This window comes from Toxotes jaculatrix, chromosome 12 (assembly GCF_017976425.1).
Source record: "Toxotes jaculatrix isolate fToxJac2 chromosome 12, fToxJac2.pri, whole genome shotgun sequence".
Taxonomy (NCBI): domain Eukaryota; kingdom Metazoa; phylum Chordata; class Actinopteri; family Toxotidae; genus Toxotes; species Toxotes jaculatrix.
Window position 1 is genome coordinate 1,792,557 of NC_054405.1, and position 19,327 is coordinate 1,811,883.

General features: G+C 40.7%; 1 non-coding gene across 1 annotated transcript; it reads left to right on the top strand.

The window, feature by feature from the left end:
• Positions 1 to 1,727: 1,727 nt before the first annotated feature.
• On the top strand, positions 1,728 to 1,798 carry trnag-ucc. Its single transcript has one exon. It is a non-coding gene; the product is annotated as a tRNA-Gly (tRNA).
• The last annotated feature ends 17,529 nt before the right edge of the window (positions 1,799 to 19,327 follow it).

Sequence of the window (19,327 nt, forward strand, 5' to 3'; positions counted from 1 at the left end):
CAGGTCTCAGAGGCAAATGCTGGCTCTTGATTCACAGGAATAATCACTAAATATAACTTTGTCACTGTGTTTAAGACGTCACAGGTAAATCTTTGTATTTCTGGCCTTCAACTAAATTTTGGATGTAAGTGTGAAAATGTTCAGCTCATGTTGTGACAGTTGGTCTGTAAAGCTCTGATGATCCAGTGTTTACACTGTGATAAAAGCAGATTTCATTTGGGGCAGTTCATTTCTCTCTGTCTCTGACGATGCTGGGATTGAAAAAAACACTTTGCTTATTCTTGGATCAAAGACAAAATAATTGAGGGAGAAGATGAAGAAACAATGTAACTACAGAAAGCAAGAGTTCAACAAAACAGCATCAGGAAACGAAGGTGAGAAATAGGAAACATCTGTAACAGCAAAAAGTTTGCTTTGCATTAGTAGTAACATAACAGCTGTGATGTGGCTGAAAATGATCAGTAAACAGTGAAATAAGGCTGATATCTGAAAGTCCAAACTGGAACAGAGGAGTGAAAGTAAACCCCAGATCACAGAGGTTCAGGTAGAAGCTGCAAAAGTCTTGAGAGCTGAAAACAGAGAGAATTAAGAATAGAGCTTTCTCTCTAGTCTACAGCATAGACACACAGGAGTGTAGCGACTGCAGACACAGCTAAAGGGAGGAGAATGTCATAGGTTGGCAATGGTCAGCTCTGCTACCAAGCAGGACCAACACAGTGCAATTTGGCACAGCTACCCTGCTAACTCCTGTGAGGCTGTAATGGAAATGCATGCCATCACAGCTTATGTGCTAATGAAAAAAAACCCATAATATGCTACTTTTCAGGGCACCTCTGTAACAACCTGAAGCTTCTGAACATCTACCACAACATCCCTAATTCATTTTCCACTGGAAACATTGATGCCTCTGCCTCCACCTGATTTCCTGTCATCTGTTGATACATCAAAGGCATCAAAGGACAAACACACACACACTCTAACAGAACAGCTCCTCTCTTTAAAACATTTGCACTGGCTCTGACACATGATGCTGGGTTCTGTTTTCAGGGAACTGTGAAAGTGATGAACCTAATTACTTAAAATCACATCAATATTTTATTTATAGAACTTGCATCTCCCACAAGGATTGGCTGACACTGAGACCCAAGCAGAGCTGCTGGTTCTTCCTGTTAGGATTCTCCTCCATGCTTGTGTGGAACAACAGAGGAAATGTATCTGTAAAGAAAGTCTGTGTCCTACCATTATCATCTGAGCAGCAGCCCTCTGGATACACTCCTCTCATCTTTGTAGGAACAAAGAATAACAAACCCACTAAATGCTGCTGAAGATAGTTGAGGATCTTTGGCTGAATCTGTTTCCCTTGTTCTTTTTTTCTTCTGAAGGTTATTGGCAGCACTTACCTGAAAGAAAAAATGTTTCATTGACTTGTGCTTTACTGCATCATCAAAACATTTGCTATCAGCTCTCACACAATTCACCTTTGTTCATTGTAAAATTTATCACTATTTTGTTTTTGTTTTTACTTTTTCAACAAGACAACGTCTTCATCTCCTGCACTAAAACATTTGAATGAGTTATTTGCATCAGACTCTGTAAATTTTCCGCTCCAGTTTCAAATTTCCACATCAATCACACAACAGACATGATGACCTCGACAGCAGCTCACATCCATCTGTGATAGAAACAGTCTCCAGTGCAAATTAGTGTGGTATAAATGTTTAAGTGCTGCCCGGTTAGCTCAGTTGGTAGAACATGAGACTCCATCTCAGGGTCGTGGGTTTGAATCCCACTCTGGGCGGCACCACCTCCCATGGGCTCACCACCTGTGGAGGTGCCATAAGACTGCGGTGCATTGTGAACTGGGTGGCAGTTGCCTCCGTGACCTGGGCCTGGACCCAGATAAGCGGCAGATGATGACATGACATAAATGTTTAAGTCTTTAAAGGAAAACTGGTCCATACAATATCTGATCACCTTGTAGTCTACAGCCATGCTGGAGTTTCTAACTCAGCCTGATCTTCCTATTACACTGAAACGTCCTGGAAAATGATGCTGATTTTCAACAGCACAAAAACCTGAGAGGGAGAATACATTCTCATCAGATCCTGATCTTCATCTTTGAGTCTGGAAGACTTTAGTAATGGATGAGAACACAATTTATTTTCAATAATGTTTATAAAATGAGAGCCAGGTAAGAAAATTGTTGAATCTCAGTGATCTGAACTCAGGCTGGTAGTCGAGTTATTACAGACCAGTGCACAGAGAAACTGACAGGCAGACTTTCTCCACAGCAGTGTCTTCTGTCACTCCAGCTAAAAAAGCTACACAAACATTAGCATGATCTATTGATGGGTGAGAGGTGACTGTGGACATATGTGTCCCTGGCTTGTCCTGATGGAGGAGAAGTTCACTGTACAATGAACAGACACAGAGAAAATGATTTCATGTGATCTGTGTATGTTGAAGTTAATTATGGATCTAATCTACTGAAAAAGAGAAAAGCACACAGACTTTTGTTTTACAGCAGGTTTCATATGATGCAGATTATATTAGACTATAAAATAAGAGAAAAGCATCCAGAGAAAAATCAGCATGTTTCCTGAACATGTTTAGAGAATTTCTCATCACACTGAAAAGTTGGCAGTTTTCCAAGGTGAGAGCCCAGTGGAGGATCAAACTAAAGCAGAAGAATCTTTGGTAACAAGGTCTTTAACGTGGCCTGAGTGCTGCAGTCTGTCTGTACATAACAAAAGCTGAAGCACACTTTCTACATCACTCTATGCCTTTAACATTACATTTCATTGTATCTCAAAGTAAACGGCCTGACAGTGGCTCAGTGACAAAACTGTACAACTGCCCTCTTCAAGAACCCCTCAGCCATAACACCAGTGCAAACCAAAAGGTCTCCAGTGATATGAAGCAGTAAGATAAACAGGATTTAAAGTTTTTGTCCATTTCCTCACTTCATGGTTCACTGAGTTAAACTCCTGTACAACACCACCCACTCTCACTGTGTTTCATTCAATCAACAGTGGAGGAGGAGTGTCAGTGGTTAGTACTGGTTACTTAAAAATGACTTCCTGCTGGGCCAAAAAAAACAGTTAAACATTATCACAGCTAAAGGACTGCATTTCTTCTTCTTGGACCATAAACAGAGCCTGATCCTGACTAATCCCACCCAAAGACAAAATGTATTTCAGTATTGAATCCATCACACATCTACAGGCAAAAACCTGTTGAGCCCCTTTGTCCATCTTCTTAGTTGAAAATGGTTTATAATCCTGAAGCAATGAGAGAACTTCACTGCTGATTATCAGCTATTTACACATTTTCTCTCTGTGTTTGGTCCCAAATAGAGATGCAGCATGAAATTAGTCAGAGTGGAGCCACTGAATCAGAGTGAGGCTCCTGAAAGCTTTGAAGAGGAAACATCTGTACTTACTGAGAGGAGATACTTATGTATGTATGACAAGAAGTGATGTTTGATGCATTGAGTCAAAGAAAAACATGCTTCATCACTGTGTGACAGTCAGAGAGGAGGCTGAGTTACAGCAGGTCACTGGGGAAACTACACAAACCGAGTCAGGAAGCCAGACCAGTACAGCAACATGGATGACAGAGATCACAGCACAGTCGAGGGTTATCTGTGAGACCACTGCAAAGAGCTGAAGAAAACACATCACCTGCACATCTGTCCCTGCGTCTCCTTGGCCCTCTCTCTGTCTCTGCCCAGCTGTGTCTCTGTCTGTGGGTCACATCCAGTCCTGCAGCCTCTCCTGACACTGACAGTCAGTAAGAGGACACATACACACATATCACTTTAAGGAGCAACAGGATTTGAACATGTGACATTTCAAACAATGAAAGCTCAGGTCCCTACACAATGTGAATACAGCTTCAATAACTGAGGTTTATGGATCCCCAGTTTCCTGTAAAGTGACTGATAGAAAATCAGAATCATTGATCCTTCACTGCTTGTTGCTGAAACAGTAACATATTAAAGCCCTCAGGCCTCTGGGAACTGGAACTGAATCATGAACAATAGTGTTTCATTGTCTGTCAGTGTTTGTATTTGAGCTGTTTCATATCCTCCCATTTCTCATCCCTCTATAGTTAATATGGACGACCTCTGTGTCCCACAATGCCTCTCTCCAACCTCAGTCCCTCTATTAGGGAGCAGCTATGAAGCTGACAGCTTTATTGCGGCTCGTCTGCAGGACCAGAGATAAAAGATGAGTGAGCACAGACATCCATCTTTAAGTTGTAGAGCATCTTAACACCTGAGACTGATTTCATCCAATTTACTGTATTGTCTTTCAGTGCTGTCTAAATTTTAACTGTCCCTGGATGTTGTGTTTCAGAAACTCAGAGTTACACATGCAAAGCACTGCTGGTTGATCTTCAACTTAAATGATAAAAAAGACTTGGAGGACGCCTGTTTCAACTATATAAGTCAGACTGCTGAAGCCTCATGTTTAGCATAAATAAACTGAACATGTACTGAAACCTTTGGGCTGAAGTTCTTGTGTTATTAGACATCATGTCAATTTAACAAGCACATCCCACTGAACTGAAACACTAACACTAACAGGTGATCTGGACTTTCCTGTAGTTTCCTCTTGTCCTTGTAACAGCAGTAGCTCCTCCCTTCCTTGTCAATCATTGTGCAGAAATATCTGAGTGGTTCTTTCTTCCTAAATCATGAGCAAGTCCTCTCCAGTCCAACTGTTTCTGCTCCTGCTCCACACAGCCAGAGACAAGTTCAGAAGTCAATTCTGAACTTGTCTCTGGCTGTGTGTCCACTTACTGCCTGTGACATCAGGCTGTAGAATGTTGATACATCAAAGACATCAAAGGACAAACACACACTCTCTCTCTCTCTCTCTCTCACAAAAAAGTGTGAAAGAGTTACATTTCTGGAGTTTATTTTATAACTCTGACTACAGTTTGTGTTAAGGTGTACACCCAGGCCGAGTTGAATTTTGGAGTTTCTTCCCTGGTGTTCAGGATCTGGTTTTAACTCTGCCCCTGGAGTTCACGACGTATTTTATTGCGGCATGAGCAGCACAAGGAACGTCGTCACAAGGCTGGTAAGAGCATGATTTTTATCAAAAAGTACTTTAAATGTGTGATATTTTGTCATTGTTCTCACTTTATCTACTTACATAGTACCGCTAATGACTGCGAACTTGATGTTGAACGTAACCCCATTGCTTTTACTCCATTATTTAGAGCAAGTAGCTCCCGCAGCATTAGTTAGCTAACTGTCCTTAGCTGCCATTGTGGAGCTGTTAGCTTTCACTCAAACGTTAATGTCGGCCATACTGTCTGTGGCGTGTGATGTGTCTGTATGACGGTAATGACAAACTGTTTGATAAGCTTCACAAATTAATGACGACGCGCATCTTGAAGGTAATTAATACTGTTTTGGAAATAACCATCCAACAATGCAACCGCATGTCGGTGTTTTAAGAGAATAATTTCCGGCTCAATGGCACAGACGCAGCTGAAAAGTCAGTTTTGGCTAGCATGCTAACAGTTGAGCTTATAAACTGTAGCCTTGCTGTTTTGAACAGCGGTGAGAAACGTGTATTTTAACAGTGTGTAGTTGGGATAAATTTTAACTTGAACATGTTATTCTCAGACATATGACATTTTCTTCTTTTATGTCAAACCAACATGTTGATCAAAGTACAACATGGAGGGAAGAAGAAGTACATTAAACTGGAAGATTCTTGCTTCTCAGATGTTCTCAGTGCAGGTAAGTCAGATGTTTAGTATTAAATTAATAAAGATTAACATTAACATAACAGATAAACATTTTGTAACGTGGAGTTGCAAAATGTCCTGAAAGTTAATTTGCAAGTTGCGATACATACATTTGACACACAGTCACATCATACATTATGACTTTTGTACACAGTACACGTGGAAACATGCTGGAATTTTTTCATGGACACATGGGGGTGGGGGGTGGACAAAAGACAAGGCGCAGAGGCAGACGGTAGATGGGGGGCGGGTAGGGAGGGGAATGTGTGTGCGTCAGCCTATGAGAAGTTTTTGCGATTTGTATGACCGAGACTGCCAGGATGTTTACAGGTCAGTAGTCCATCAGTTGTCCTTGAAGGGAGATAGGAGCTGCATAGGAATTTGATAGGAGCACAGCTGCTGAGCTATTCTTCCAGGCTGGGAGGGGGGGGGGGGGGGGGGTAGCTTCGACATCTCCTCAAGCTTGACAGACAGTCCCTTCACCGATCTCAACAGGTGTTCGGACTGTCTTCCGATGTTATCAATTTGTCTCCGTTCCTCCTCTGAACGGGCTGAGATGTCACTGATCAGTCCTTCGATCCGAGCCATCTTCTGGTGGAATTCCGTCAGCCGAGTACTCATGAACCCGTGGTGCTGTTTTATCTCCACGCTTAGCGGTAGTGCCGATTTGCCATCAGCGGTTTTTCCATTTCTCCGATAGATCAGGACAATACCCAGGCCAATCAATAGTATCCCTGCTATCAATGTCCAATAGATAAATAGGTCCTCCACGTCTTCCAGGGACAGCGCTTCCAGGCATACCAGACGGCAGGAGTCCCAAGCATCTCATATCCCGCAGCGAATGTCCCCTCAGGGCAGAGTGGTTCTGCTGGTGATTCTTTTCTTTGTGGGAAAATTTTCATTCATGTGCTGCTGGTTGTATAGGAGGAGCTGGGTGATTGGGAACTTCCTGACAAAAGGAACAAAACAGGAACATTTATACGAGTAATTTGTCAACATGAGTCCACTAAATTGGTGCAAAGAATAAAAGAGACGTGGCAGCCTCAGTTTGTTTTAATCTTTTGAATCAAATGTTTGAAATGAACAAATTTCTGGCTAAATGAGATGAAACTCATGACTCATGAGTAAAAAAAAAATTGTAATGTTTTGTTAAATGAAGATAGAAAATTTGAGGAAATAAAGACTACAAATATGTCTGCTCACAACCTTAAGCCCTGATAGCTGCATCACATCAGCTACAACAGCTTCACACAACAATAATGTGCTGAGGGTCAGAGGCTGAGATGAAAGGTTGTTCACCTTAATCCACTGTCACCTGTTCCACAGACAGATCCAGATCCACTGGATCAGCTGGGATCTTCTCTCCTATAATAATGATAATAAACATCATTTATATAATTTATTTTATAGTAAGTCTGTAAAACCACTAAGTTAAGTCTGATTTAGTTAAAAGAACATGAATCATGATTTTAACAAACAGAAATTACAACAAAGTGAAACATGTTGTGAACTTGTAAACAACACACACACACACATAGACCATGTGACTTCCTGTAAATGGAGAGGGGAGGAGTAGCTGAAACTGAAAGTGTTCAGTCAGTTCAGACGCCATTTGAGCTAAACAGAGCAGGAGGAGGAAAACTGAAGGCTGAGGCAGGGTGAGTGTTAATACAACATTATTATTATTTTACTGTCAAAGTCTCGGTTTTCTCCCTGTGTATTGTTTCAAACAAAGCAGGACTGTGGTCCTTGATCCCTTTTTTTTTGTCCTTGGACATTTTAAACAAGCTTGTTTAGTCCAGTGGATGTCAGGCTGGAGTATATTCTCACACTGAACAATGGAGACAGAATACAAATATATAGCTATATATTATGTCTGTGTGTGTGAGGATAAGATCAAGTGTTAGTTAATGTCTCATATTTGGTCTGTAAGAATGTAAGGATTGATCTGTGAGAAATCTTTTAGTTCTTTGCATCCTGTTGTGTAGCACACGCATCTTCAACACAGCAGAGTTGTGTTTCTGTAGATGCATGTGTGAAGGCATCACTGACATCAGGCGAACTATCAATGAGTTTGGTGAATCTGGATGGAGAGGATGAGGCCTTAGTTTACCTCCCATGCCAGGCAGATGACAAGAGGAAACCAGCAGAGGATCAGAGAAATGTGATCCCATCATTCTCCTCCAGAGGGAGTTTAGTCTCTGCTATAAACTGCTCTATGTGATGGGATTGTTTGTCATAACTTGTAAATAATGCCAAGTTATGTTTTTTGTCTTGTGTCTAGGTTGTCTTCTGTTTTCTGCTTTTATTTTGAAATTTTATCTCCTCTTGTTTCAGGTTGCTTGCCCTTCCTTCATGTTTCCCGCCAGTCTGATTGTTTTCCCCGCCCTGATTGTTTTCTATATATTGTCAGCTCTTGTCAAATGAACCGGTGTTTTTGCTCTCATCCATGCTCATCTAAGTCAGGTCTTGTATTTGTTCTTTTGTTCTTTCCCTGCGCCTTTGCTGCCTTGTCGATTGTGGACTTTGGTTTAGTTTGTTAGTTTTCCTCTTTCAGAGCGATTTTGTGTTTTCTTCATTTTGAGTGATTTTCGGTTCATCTTTTGTATTTTTGTTTCCTTGCCTTTTTCCCCATTAGGGTGATTATTATTTGCTACTTTGTTAATAAAAACTTTATTTTGATTCTACCACTTGGAGTCATGCTTTTGGGTTCTAGTCCTTGCTCAGTTGTGACACTGCTGGTGAATACCTGCCAGATAGTGGTCCAGGGAGCTACAGTGGCATGCAAAAGTTTAGGCATCCCTGGTCAAAATTTCTACTAATGTGAACAGTTAAGCAAGTGGGAGATGAAATGATCTCCAAAAGGCATAAAGTTAAACATGAAACACTCTTTTGCAATATTTTAAACAATATCAGTGTGTTATTTTAGTTTTCTACAATTTTAGAGTGGAAAAAGGGAAAGCAGCACCCTGCAGAAGAATGGGAACCCCAAGAGACTCTCAGATGATTTTGACCAAGGTATCAGACTTTAATTAGCCTGTTAGGGTCATGGCTTGTTCACAATCATCATTAGGAAAGCCCAGGTGATGCAAATTTCGAAGCTTTATAAATACCCAGACTCATCTAACCTTAGCAACCATGGGTTCCTCTAAGCAGTTGCCTAGCATTCTGAAAATGAAAATAATTGACGCACACAAAGCAGGAGAAGTCTATAAGAAGATAGCAAAGTATTTTCAGGTACAGATTTCCTCAGTTCGGAATGTAATTAAGAAATGGTTGTTAACAGGAACAGTGGTGGTCAAGATAAGGTCTGGAAGACCAAGAAAAATATCAGGGAGAACTGCTCGTAGGATTGCTAGAAAAGCAAGTGAAAACCCCGTTTGACTGCAAAAAACCTCCAGGAAGATTTCCTCACCACAAATTTCAGTGTCTGAATTTTGCAAAAGAACATTTAGACAAGCCTGATGCATTTTGGAAACAAGTCCTGTGGACCGGTGAGGTTAAAATAGAACTCTTTGGCCGCAATGAGCAAAAGTATGTTTGGAGAACAAAGGGAACAGAATGTCATGAAAAGAACACCTGTCCAACTGTTAAGCATCAGGGTGGATCGATCATGCTTTGGGGTTGTATTGCAGCCAGTGGCACGGGAACATTTCACGGGTAGAAGGAAGAATGGATTCAATTAAATTCCAACAAATTCTGGAAGCAAACATAACACCATCTGTCAAAAAGCTAAAGTTGAAAAGAGGATGGCTTCTACAAATGGATAATGATCCTAAACACACCTCAAAATCCACGATGGACTACCTCAAGAGGTGCAAGCTGAAGGTTTTGCCATGGCCCTCACAGTCTCCTGACCTAAACATCATTGAAAATCTGTGGATAGACCTAAAAAGAGCAGTTCGTGCAAGACAGCCCAGGAATCTCACAGAACTGGAAGATTTTGTAAGGAACAATGGGTGAAAATCCCTCAAACCAGAACTGAAAGATTCTTGGCTGGCTACAAAAAGCGTTTATAAGCTGTGATACTTGCCACATGGGGTGTTACTAGGTACTAATTATGCAGGGTGCCCAAACTTTTGCTGTGGACCATTTTCCTTTTCTGTTATTTTGAAAATGTAAAAGATAAAAATTGAAAAAGAAAAAAAAAGATTTTGTTTAAAATGTAAAGGGAATGTGTCATCTGTAACTTTATGCCTTTTGGAGATCATTTCATCTTCCACTTGCTTTACTGTTCACATTAACAGAATTTTTGAGGAAGGCAGGAAGCTGTGTGTTGACTTGAAAGGGATGATTTTTTTTCTTTTTTTGTTTTGTTTTTTTGGACAATGTGATCATATTATTGACGAGAAAAGGGTTGACAACTGTTACTGTTGTTTTTTTCTAATAAAAACCAGAAATGTGACACTGTGTAGTTCACTGCAGGCACATTACTTATGTCAGTACATTCAAATTTCCACTTTACTGACATTATTACAACCCCAGCTCAGGGGGTGGGAACACAGGAGTAAACAGAGTCTCCTGGCTGAGAGGGACAATGAGGAGGAGGAGGAGTAAGAGGACGAGGAGGAGGAAGGACGAGGAAGGACCTTTTGTAGGTGGATCATGTGCTGCTGGTTGTATAGGAGGAGCTGGGTGATTGGGAGCTTCCTGACAAAAGGAACGAAACAGCACGTGAACATGACCAACCAATCATGGCGAAGTACGAGCAGTGCTGTTTTTTGGGGGTTTTTTTGTTTTTTTTACTAGCCTCGCTGTTTTAGTCAAGGTGTAGTGGGTAGAAATGCCTGACAACGAAAGTGAAAGCTTGGAGTTGGTCCCCAAAAAGAACTCCACAGTCATATGGACAGTGTTGGGGAGTAATGTAATACATGTAATGGCGTTACATATTCAGAATACATAACGACGTCTTGGCCAACGCATTCCTGTCCCAGCTCTGTTTTGCCGGCTGTGGCTCAAGCTCTCGCTCCTGCTGCTCCTCGTCCGACTCCATTCTGACCGACTGATCAGGCGAATAGCTTGTTTATTTTACGTTTGTTTTCGTGGAGTTGGGGCTTCTGGGAAATGTATCTGGTTGCCTTCGTTCATTTAAAGAATAAATATAAACAATAATAAGTATTGTCATGTAATGAAACTGTAATGGAATACAGTTACTCATAATTTGTATTCTGAATACGTAACGCTGTTACATGTATTCCATTACTCCCCAACACTGCGTATGGAACTGGTTTGGGTTTTCTCCAAACAACGAAGCACAAACAACTGTCATTTGTAAAGTTTGCACAGAGAAGGTTCGAGCTTCGGATGGAAACACAACGAACCTCTTTAACCACCTGAAGAGGCAGCATCCAAAACAATTAGCTGAGAGCCAAGCAGCGAGGCCAACCACACATCAGTCAGTGGTAACGGCTAAAGACATTACACAGAAACAGCCAACTATAACACAAGTCTTTGATAAAAGCACGCCATATGAGAGAAGGAGCAAACACTTTGTCTTCAGGGCTAAGTTTTTACATAGAGAATAGTTTGGTTCTAAATTAACTTCACTGTAAAAATAAACTGTGATAAAATCGTGATCGTGATTTTACCATTAAAAAATCATGATGTGATATTTTTGCCATATTGTCCACCCCAGATACACATTATTGATTATGTCCAACATTATACATAAGATTCAATGTTGTAGCATGAAAGAGAAAAGCTTATATAAGATGTTTCCCCACAGTGTTGTTACCAAGATCAGTATGTGCTACTTGGGATATCATACATAAAAATCCATTTCCATTATCCAACATTTCCAAAACTGAGAACCTTCTACATTTAAGATCATTTGAATTTGTCATTTCTGTGTTTTATGACTCTTTGTCTTTCAAACTCAGCAGATGTTTTTGTATTTCACAGTTCAATTAACACAATAATTCTTACACTTTTTGATTTGATTGAGTTTCATGTGGTTAAAGTGAATATTAGGCAGATTCACACTGACATGAACACTTATTTGTTTTTATGCTGCATCCACCAAGTCATGAACTTTTTCATGTTGAATACAACAGGTTTAGGTACAGGTACAACAAGATTACCCCCTTACAAAGACATGAACAATCCATAATTTTTATGGTAGGTTTATTTCAACAGGGGAGAGACAGAATATCAGCAAAAAGACTTTCTAGACCTGCACAAGGATGGAATAAGCTACAAGACCTTGTGCGATAAGGATAATTCTGAGAAAGGTGAGGGATCAGCCCACAATTACACAGGAGGAGTTTGTTAATGATCTCAAGGGAGTTGGGACCATAGTCACCAAGAAAACCACTGGTAACAGACTTTGCTGTTATGGATTGAGATCCTGCAGTGCCCGCAAGGTCCCCCTGCTCAAGAAGGCACATGTACAGGCCCATCTGAAGTTTGCCAATGAACATCTGAATGATTCAGAGAAGGTCTAAGAGAATGTGATGTGGTCAGATGAGAGCAAAATTGAGCTCTTTGGTATCAGCTCCACTCACCGTGTTTGGAGGCAGAGAAATACTGAATATGACCCCAAGAACACCATCCCCACTGTCAAACATGCACTCTGTACCCGAATTAGTTGACTTTACTCACAAATAGCAAGGAAACCCGTTGCCTTATACCACTTTAGTTTTTACACAAGATAAAATTAAATATGTCGAATTGTATTAACAAGGAACCATAACTTTTTACACATGCTTATGTGGGTGGGTTATGTTAAGTGTCCTACTGTATTTTACTAAAAATATATTAAAAATGTATATAGGTTAAAAATCAGGCGAGAGAGCAGTCGCTAAAACAAAGAAAACCACAGATCTTGACAGGAACACGGGTGTTTATTCATAAAATAAGATAAAATATAAAAACACAAATAAATACTAAAAAGACTATAAAACCGGGATTGGTAAAAAGGTATTTTAAAAAGAGGGAGACTAAAACTAAATGGGGGGAGAGTCCAATGTAGCTATCCAGAGTCTTATCTGTGGAGGCCGGGTTTATCGCACACACTCGGGCGCTGGCGGGGAAGGCTCGGTCACCGCAGGCGCGTCGACCCGTTCGGCACCACGATCCCACCACGCCGCTGCACCGCGCCCTTGTCCTCCTCGGAACGCCGACCTCGAACCAACGGAAAGCGGGACAGCAGTCACTGCACTTTTAAACACATACAGGTATCGCTACAGGTTACGCTTCACCGCAGATCGTTACTCACACCGCTGGGCAGAGTAACACTCTGCCCGCTTCTTCATGGAGCCTGCAACAATCCGTCCTGCTTTCTCCGTCAGCGGCAACTCCGGCGTGGTCCTGCAGCCTGTCCCCGGTGCCCTCCGCGTCTCGTCTGTGCTCTCCGCCGCGTTCTTCTTCCGGTTTCCTGCCTAACTTATCAGCGCTCGCCAATCTTGAGCTCCACAGGTGCAGGTGATTACACCGTGGGAGAGTGACATCCGCATGGGCTTTTCAGAATAAAATCACAATATACTCCCAGTGTGCAATACATGCAATAAAACACACCACACACTAAAATCAAAGAATATAAATTAAAAACACACTGGGAGTTAAAACACACATAATAAAATCTTACTTTACCCATGCGACACTTAAACTAAATATGTTTAGTTATATTAACATAGAACCTCAAGTTTAGTATATTAATTAGTTGTTTGTAATCCAAATCATTGTATAAAACTAGCTATTATGACTCGTTATTGCTACTTATCATTTATTACTATTACTGTATTTTCCTCTAATTTAATTAACTTTTTATTGTATACAACATTGTTCCATTTAGATTGGATGGAAAAAAGAGACACCTCTAATTCACCTCCAATCTTGTTATCACAAACTTATCATGTCAACATTAACACATTAAAAATTAAAATGATTATTCCAAAAAAGGTTAAATCATTCAAACAATAACATGCAATGGTGTTGAATGTGTCTGTGTTGTTTGTCTGTGTTGAGTGTGTCTATGTGCGAGCATTAAATGTGTCTGTTGTGTGGGTGTTGAAGGTGTCTTTGTTGTTTGTGTGTGGGTATTGGTGAATGTCCAAATTTGCAAGAAAAAAACATGGCTGTTTCCTGAGATAGAAGTGTTAAATCCATAAAGAAATTTTACAAGAAACCTCCACTCAAGTGAACAAGAAATTGCAAACAGGATCTGTTTCATCTGCCTAAATGAAGTGAGGCCAGAGCATGAACCAACAGACTATCATATAAATTCCATCCACACAGACTGAACAAGAACTGAAACAATTATGTCCTACGCCTTTCTGCTACAACTTCTCTCAATACTAATGGTCACACAAGTCACATCCTTCAGCACGCTTCCTACAGCATTTGTGTGTGTATGTGTGTCAGTTTTGTTTGTGTGCACATGTTGTACATGTCTGTGTTGTTTCTGTGTGTTGTGTATGGGTGTGGTATGTGTCTGTGTTGTGTGTGCATGTGTGTACTGTGTCCTTATTTGGGTGTTAAACATGTCTGTTGTTTGTGTGTGTGCCTATGTTTTATGGGTGGGTGGGTGTCTGCTTATTTTACAGAAAATAAAAACAGGTCACTACATTGTGAGCTGATTTTTCAAAGACTGCAGCTTTGGCTTTAGGTCAGTGTGGCCTAACAAGAGCCATACCTGTTGGATGAACTGAAATGTGTGCTTCATAGTCTTAGGTAGGGGTGGGCGATATGGCAAAAATATCACATCACGATTTTTTAATGGTAAAATCACGATCACGATTTTATCACAGTTCATTTTTACAGTGAAGTTAATTCAGAACCAAACTATTCTCTATGTAAAAATTTAACCCTAAAGATAAAAGAGTCACCTCTTTCCACCGTTTGCTACGTCTCTCTCTCTCTTCTCTTTTATCAAAGGCTTGTGATATAGTTGGTTGTTTCTGTGTTATGTCTTTAGCTGTTACCACTGGCTGATGCATGGTTGGCCTAGCTGCTTGGCGCTCAGCAAATTGTTTTGGATGCTGCTTCTTCAGGTGGTTAAAGAGGTTCGTTGTGTTTGCGCTTTGTCATTTGGAGAAAACCCAAACCAGTTCCATACGCAGTGTTGGGGAGTAACGGAATACATGTAACGGCGTTACGTATTCAGAATACACATTATGAGTAACTGTATTCCATTACAGTTACAGTTTAAATAGACAGTATTCAGAATACAGTTACATTGTTAAAATCAATGGATTACGTGAAGATACTTCTCTGTTTCTGATATTTATTCTCTAAATGAACGAAGGCAACCCGATGCGTTTCCCAGAAGCCCCAGCCCCAAGAAAACAAACGTAAATAAACGAGCTACTCACCTGATCAGTCGGTCAGAATGGAGTCGGACGAGGAGCAGCAGGAGCGACAGCTTGAGCCGCAGCCGGCAAAACAGAGCCGGGACAGGAACGCGTTGGCCAAGACAGAAACAGTTACATGAACTCCATTGTCGGCCATGGCTACCCGCTACACCTTGACTTAAACAGCGAGGCTAGTAAAAAAATTAAATAAAATCAGCACTGCTCGTACTTCGCCATGATTGGTTGGTCATTGAAAGCGACCAAGCTGGCAAGCACGAGGAACACAGGTGAATTTCTTCAAAAAGAGGGTTTTATTTACCCAAAAAAGATGCAAAGAAATATTTTAACCAAAATATAACAAACTTGGATCCATAAAGGAGGTCAACCTAACAGAACTATACTGAAGAAAATACAAACTCAAGTAACTGAACAGACCAACCAGCAAACAAAGACAAACAGACCTACAAACTGAACAACAAAGGACACATATATAATGGTTGATCAGGCCATTATCCTAACAAAAAGGGGGATTTACAAACAACAAACACGGCAACAAACTCAACAACAGAAAACAAAACCAGACAATCAGCCTGTCAGTAAAGAATATCTTTAACTACTAACTAAACAATCTAAATCAATGACTAACAGTCTACAGAAATAATCAACTATACAAACTAAATCCCTAATTTCCCCCCATGATGTGGCATCCACTTGGTCCAGCCCAATTTGGCCGCTCCCTCCATATAATGGCTGCACTTCTGGGGGCAGCTCCTTTTGGACCCAGCCTCACAGGACGCCACTCAGCGACACCAGCGGCACCAGCAGCAACAGCGCTACAAATAGAATCAATTGTACTGTCAAAAAAAAAGATAAAGTGTGTGTATTATGTTAAACAAATCTCATGTGTTTTACTGTGTAGGTGCAGAGGGTACCGACATTGCCATGTGTTGTGTGGTCACAGGTGTGGCCAGGTATCACAGTCATGTTCACGTGAAGCGGGCTGTTAGTTGCCCAAGGAAAAACTTCTCATGCGTCTGTGCGCACGCATCAACATCAACATCGTCTTCATGATCTAATATCGTCATATCGCACACTCCTAGTCTTTGGGTAGTTAACATGGAGTGCATACGTGAGTCCAAAGAAAATGCACATTGCTTTTGGCAGATCTGTGTCAACAGCTGTCCAACATTCCCTCTCTTGGATCGAAATAACTCGAGGAGACGAGGACTGTGCCGGTCTATGCTGTCATAGAATTCCTGCTTTTTGCCCACTTTTTGCCCACGATCCTGCTGAACTCCATGAATATCTGAAAAATACAGAGAACAAAAGGTAAATAAAACAAAATAAAAACTTAGATCAACTGAGCTATACAAGACAACTAAGCCATCAGCAAAGTAGTAATTATTATTAGTTATCTTCTTTTTCTTGAACATACCTGATCTTCAGTGAAAAGAGCTGGCCAACGTTTCACCATCGTGCTTATGGCAGGTTCCAACTCCACTTCTTCTTTCCTTCTCAGAGCAAATGTCTGATCCATCTTCTGTTTGATAAGAAGTCCATTTGGTGTTCTCTTCTTCATTTCATCAATCAAGTCTTTGCAGGCCCTCTCAAGGGCTGCCTGATCAATTCCATCCGGAAAGTTGGGCAAGTAGTTTATTTCACCTTTTTTTGCCTTCTTGATTTGCTTGTTAGCTGGTTGTCCTGCTGAATGTCTCCCTCGCTTACCTGCATTAACTGCAACTTCGAGGCAACCTGATTGCCTAGCATTAAATGTGGAATACACATTTGTGTGAAAGTTACAGCCATTATATGGACACTGGACTCAGTGATTTACCTTTAAATGTGTACTGCGCAGGTGAGTGAGAAACACTGCTTCTGTGCAGGGTGCAGAAAAATCACATGACTGACAGTTAAAGGTTACTTGGGCAGTTTCACTCAGTTGTGCACCCTGGGTTTTCTGGTGAAACTTTGCTAAGTGGACCTTAAGTGCATTAATGGACTTGAATGTGCACACACATTCTTGGTGTAAGCAGGGAAGTGGGACAGTTCTGCAATAGTTTCCATGCTTTACCCGATAATGTTTTAAAAGGTAACCCCTTTTCTCACACATAAACTCACAATACTTACACTTCCACAGCATCCTCACACCACAACTATAAAAACAGAAAACAAGAAGATGTTTAGCTCAACAACTCGCCTCAACAATGTCACTGTTAAGTACAATCAGCTAATATGACCTAAACGACGCCTGTGTTACAGAGAAAACAGTAAACGTTTATGTTATGGTATTGCATCCATGCACTTGCAAACGCACTTATGTTGTTGTCGCGGGCATGAAGTGACTTCAGAAAGCGTCGCGGCTAAAACAGTCTGATTCTGAAGTCACTTATGTATCCGGTAGGAATTGACGGTGCACAGTTTACGGTTACTACCGCTGTAGTTGCGTTGCAGTTATGCGTGTGTGTAATTCCAGGCTGAGAGGGAAATGACAGCTAACAGAGTTCACAACATACACACCTCCACAGCGCCTACTCCTCCATCCCCGACAGCGGTTGAACAGCTTTTCTACCGCGTAGAATGGCGGAAATATGAATTATTACTTGCACAAACTCGGCTGACACTAGTTTGAGTGGGCATTAGCTAGTGTTAGCAATAGCGTGTATTAACACCATGCATTGGTTCGAACAGTAACGTTAGAGAAAAAGCTGAGTCAACAAATTATCTGTTTCTTTATGGTATTAAAAATTCCCACAAATTTAATTAGGTTATGATTATTTTACATTATGAGTTATTTTACATACTTACAGTTCCACTTGGAGTAACGCTTCTTCCCAGTCAGGGGGTCGCCATATATGCCTGTACCCGCAAAATGAACAGCATGTTGACACAACGTTAACGCTGGTCTAGTCACATGACCAGGCAGGTTTTTTAATTAGCCCCCTCCCCTTTCTTATAAAACTAAACATACCAAGTTATCTCTATTAAACCTAATTAGTGCAGTGAATCTTTCAACTAAATAGTACAAACAACTAATGTTGTTTAGTAATGATAGCAGGTTTTTACAAAATATAAAAGAATAAGTAATGATCGTATCGTAGAATCTTGGATGAGAACCTCTTGGCCTCATCAGGTCGTGGATGGGTCTTCCATCATGACAACGACCCAAAACATACGGCCGAGGCAACAAAGGAGTGGTTCAAGAAGAAGCATATTAAGATCCTGGAGTGGCTTAGCCAGTCTCCGAACCTTAATCCCATAGAAAAACTGTGGAGGGAGCTAAAACTTCCCTCCTTAGATGTGTGCAAACCTGGTAACCAACTACAAGAAACGTCTGACCTCTGTGCTTGCTAACAAGGGGTTCTCCACCAAGTCCTGAGTCGTGTTTTGCTTGAGGATCAAATACTTACTTTAGAATATAATGATATAAAACAAATCAAAGAGTGAAAAACAATTTTAAAAAATGTTAAAAGACAGAAAAAAGCTGAAGTGAGTAAAACCAGAAATCCCAAAAATTATGTCACGTATCAGAGGAAGGTGTGTGGCGTGAAACAAATTAGAAATGAAACATACACACATCAGGTTCATAATAACTACCAACATTTTAACTAACATGCTATGTTGATCATGTTTACAGGGTTAACAGTAATGGTGAGCATTATAGTATTTATACGTATTAAAATAACTCAGATTCATTTAAAAGAACATTAATCCTGATTTTAACAAACAAAAAAGAACTAACTCAAACACGTTCTAAACAGCACACAGAAACACACAAAGGTAGACAGACTGTATGACTTCCTGTAAATGGAGAGGGGAGGAGCAGGTAAAACTGAAAGTGCTCAGTCAGTTAGTTCAGACTCCATTTGAACTAAAGAGAGCAGGAGGAGGAAAACTGAAGGCTGAGGCAGGGTGAGTGTTAATACAACATTATTATTATTTTACTGTCAAAGTCTCTGAGTCAGTTTTGTCCCTGTGGACTGTAAAGAGAAGAGTCAGGATGAACTTTTGTCCACACAAAGAGACAGAAAAGGAGTAAAGAATACTGAGTGTGGTACATCATGTTCTCTAAGTCAGAATGAACAGTTTGACACAAAGTGATGATCTGAATGATGCACATTAAAGACATATCTAACCCAAGATAACAAGCACAGAGTTAAAGAAAACTGACCAGGTGGAGAGCTGCCTGCTTTGATTTCACTGTGTACTCTGTTTGTGTGTGTGTGTGTGTTATTCCTGTTTTCTCAGTCTTGCTTGTTCAGACTTGTCAT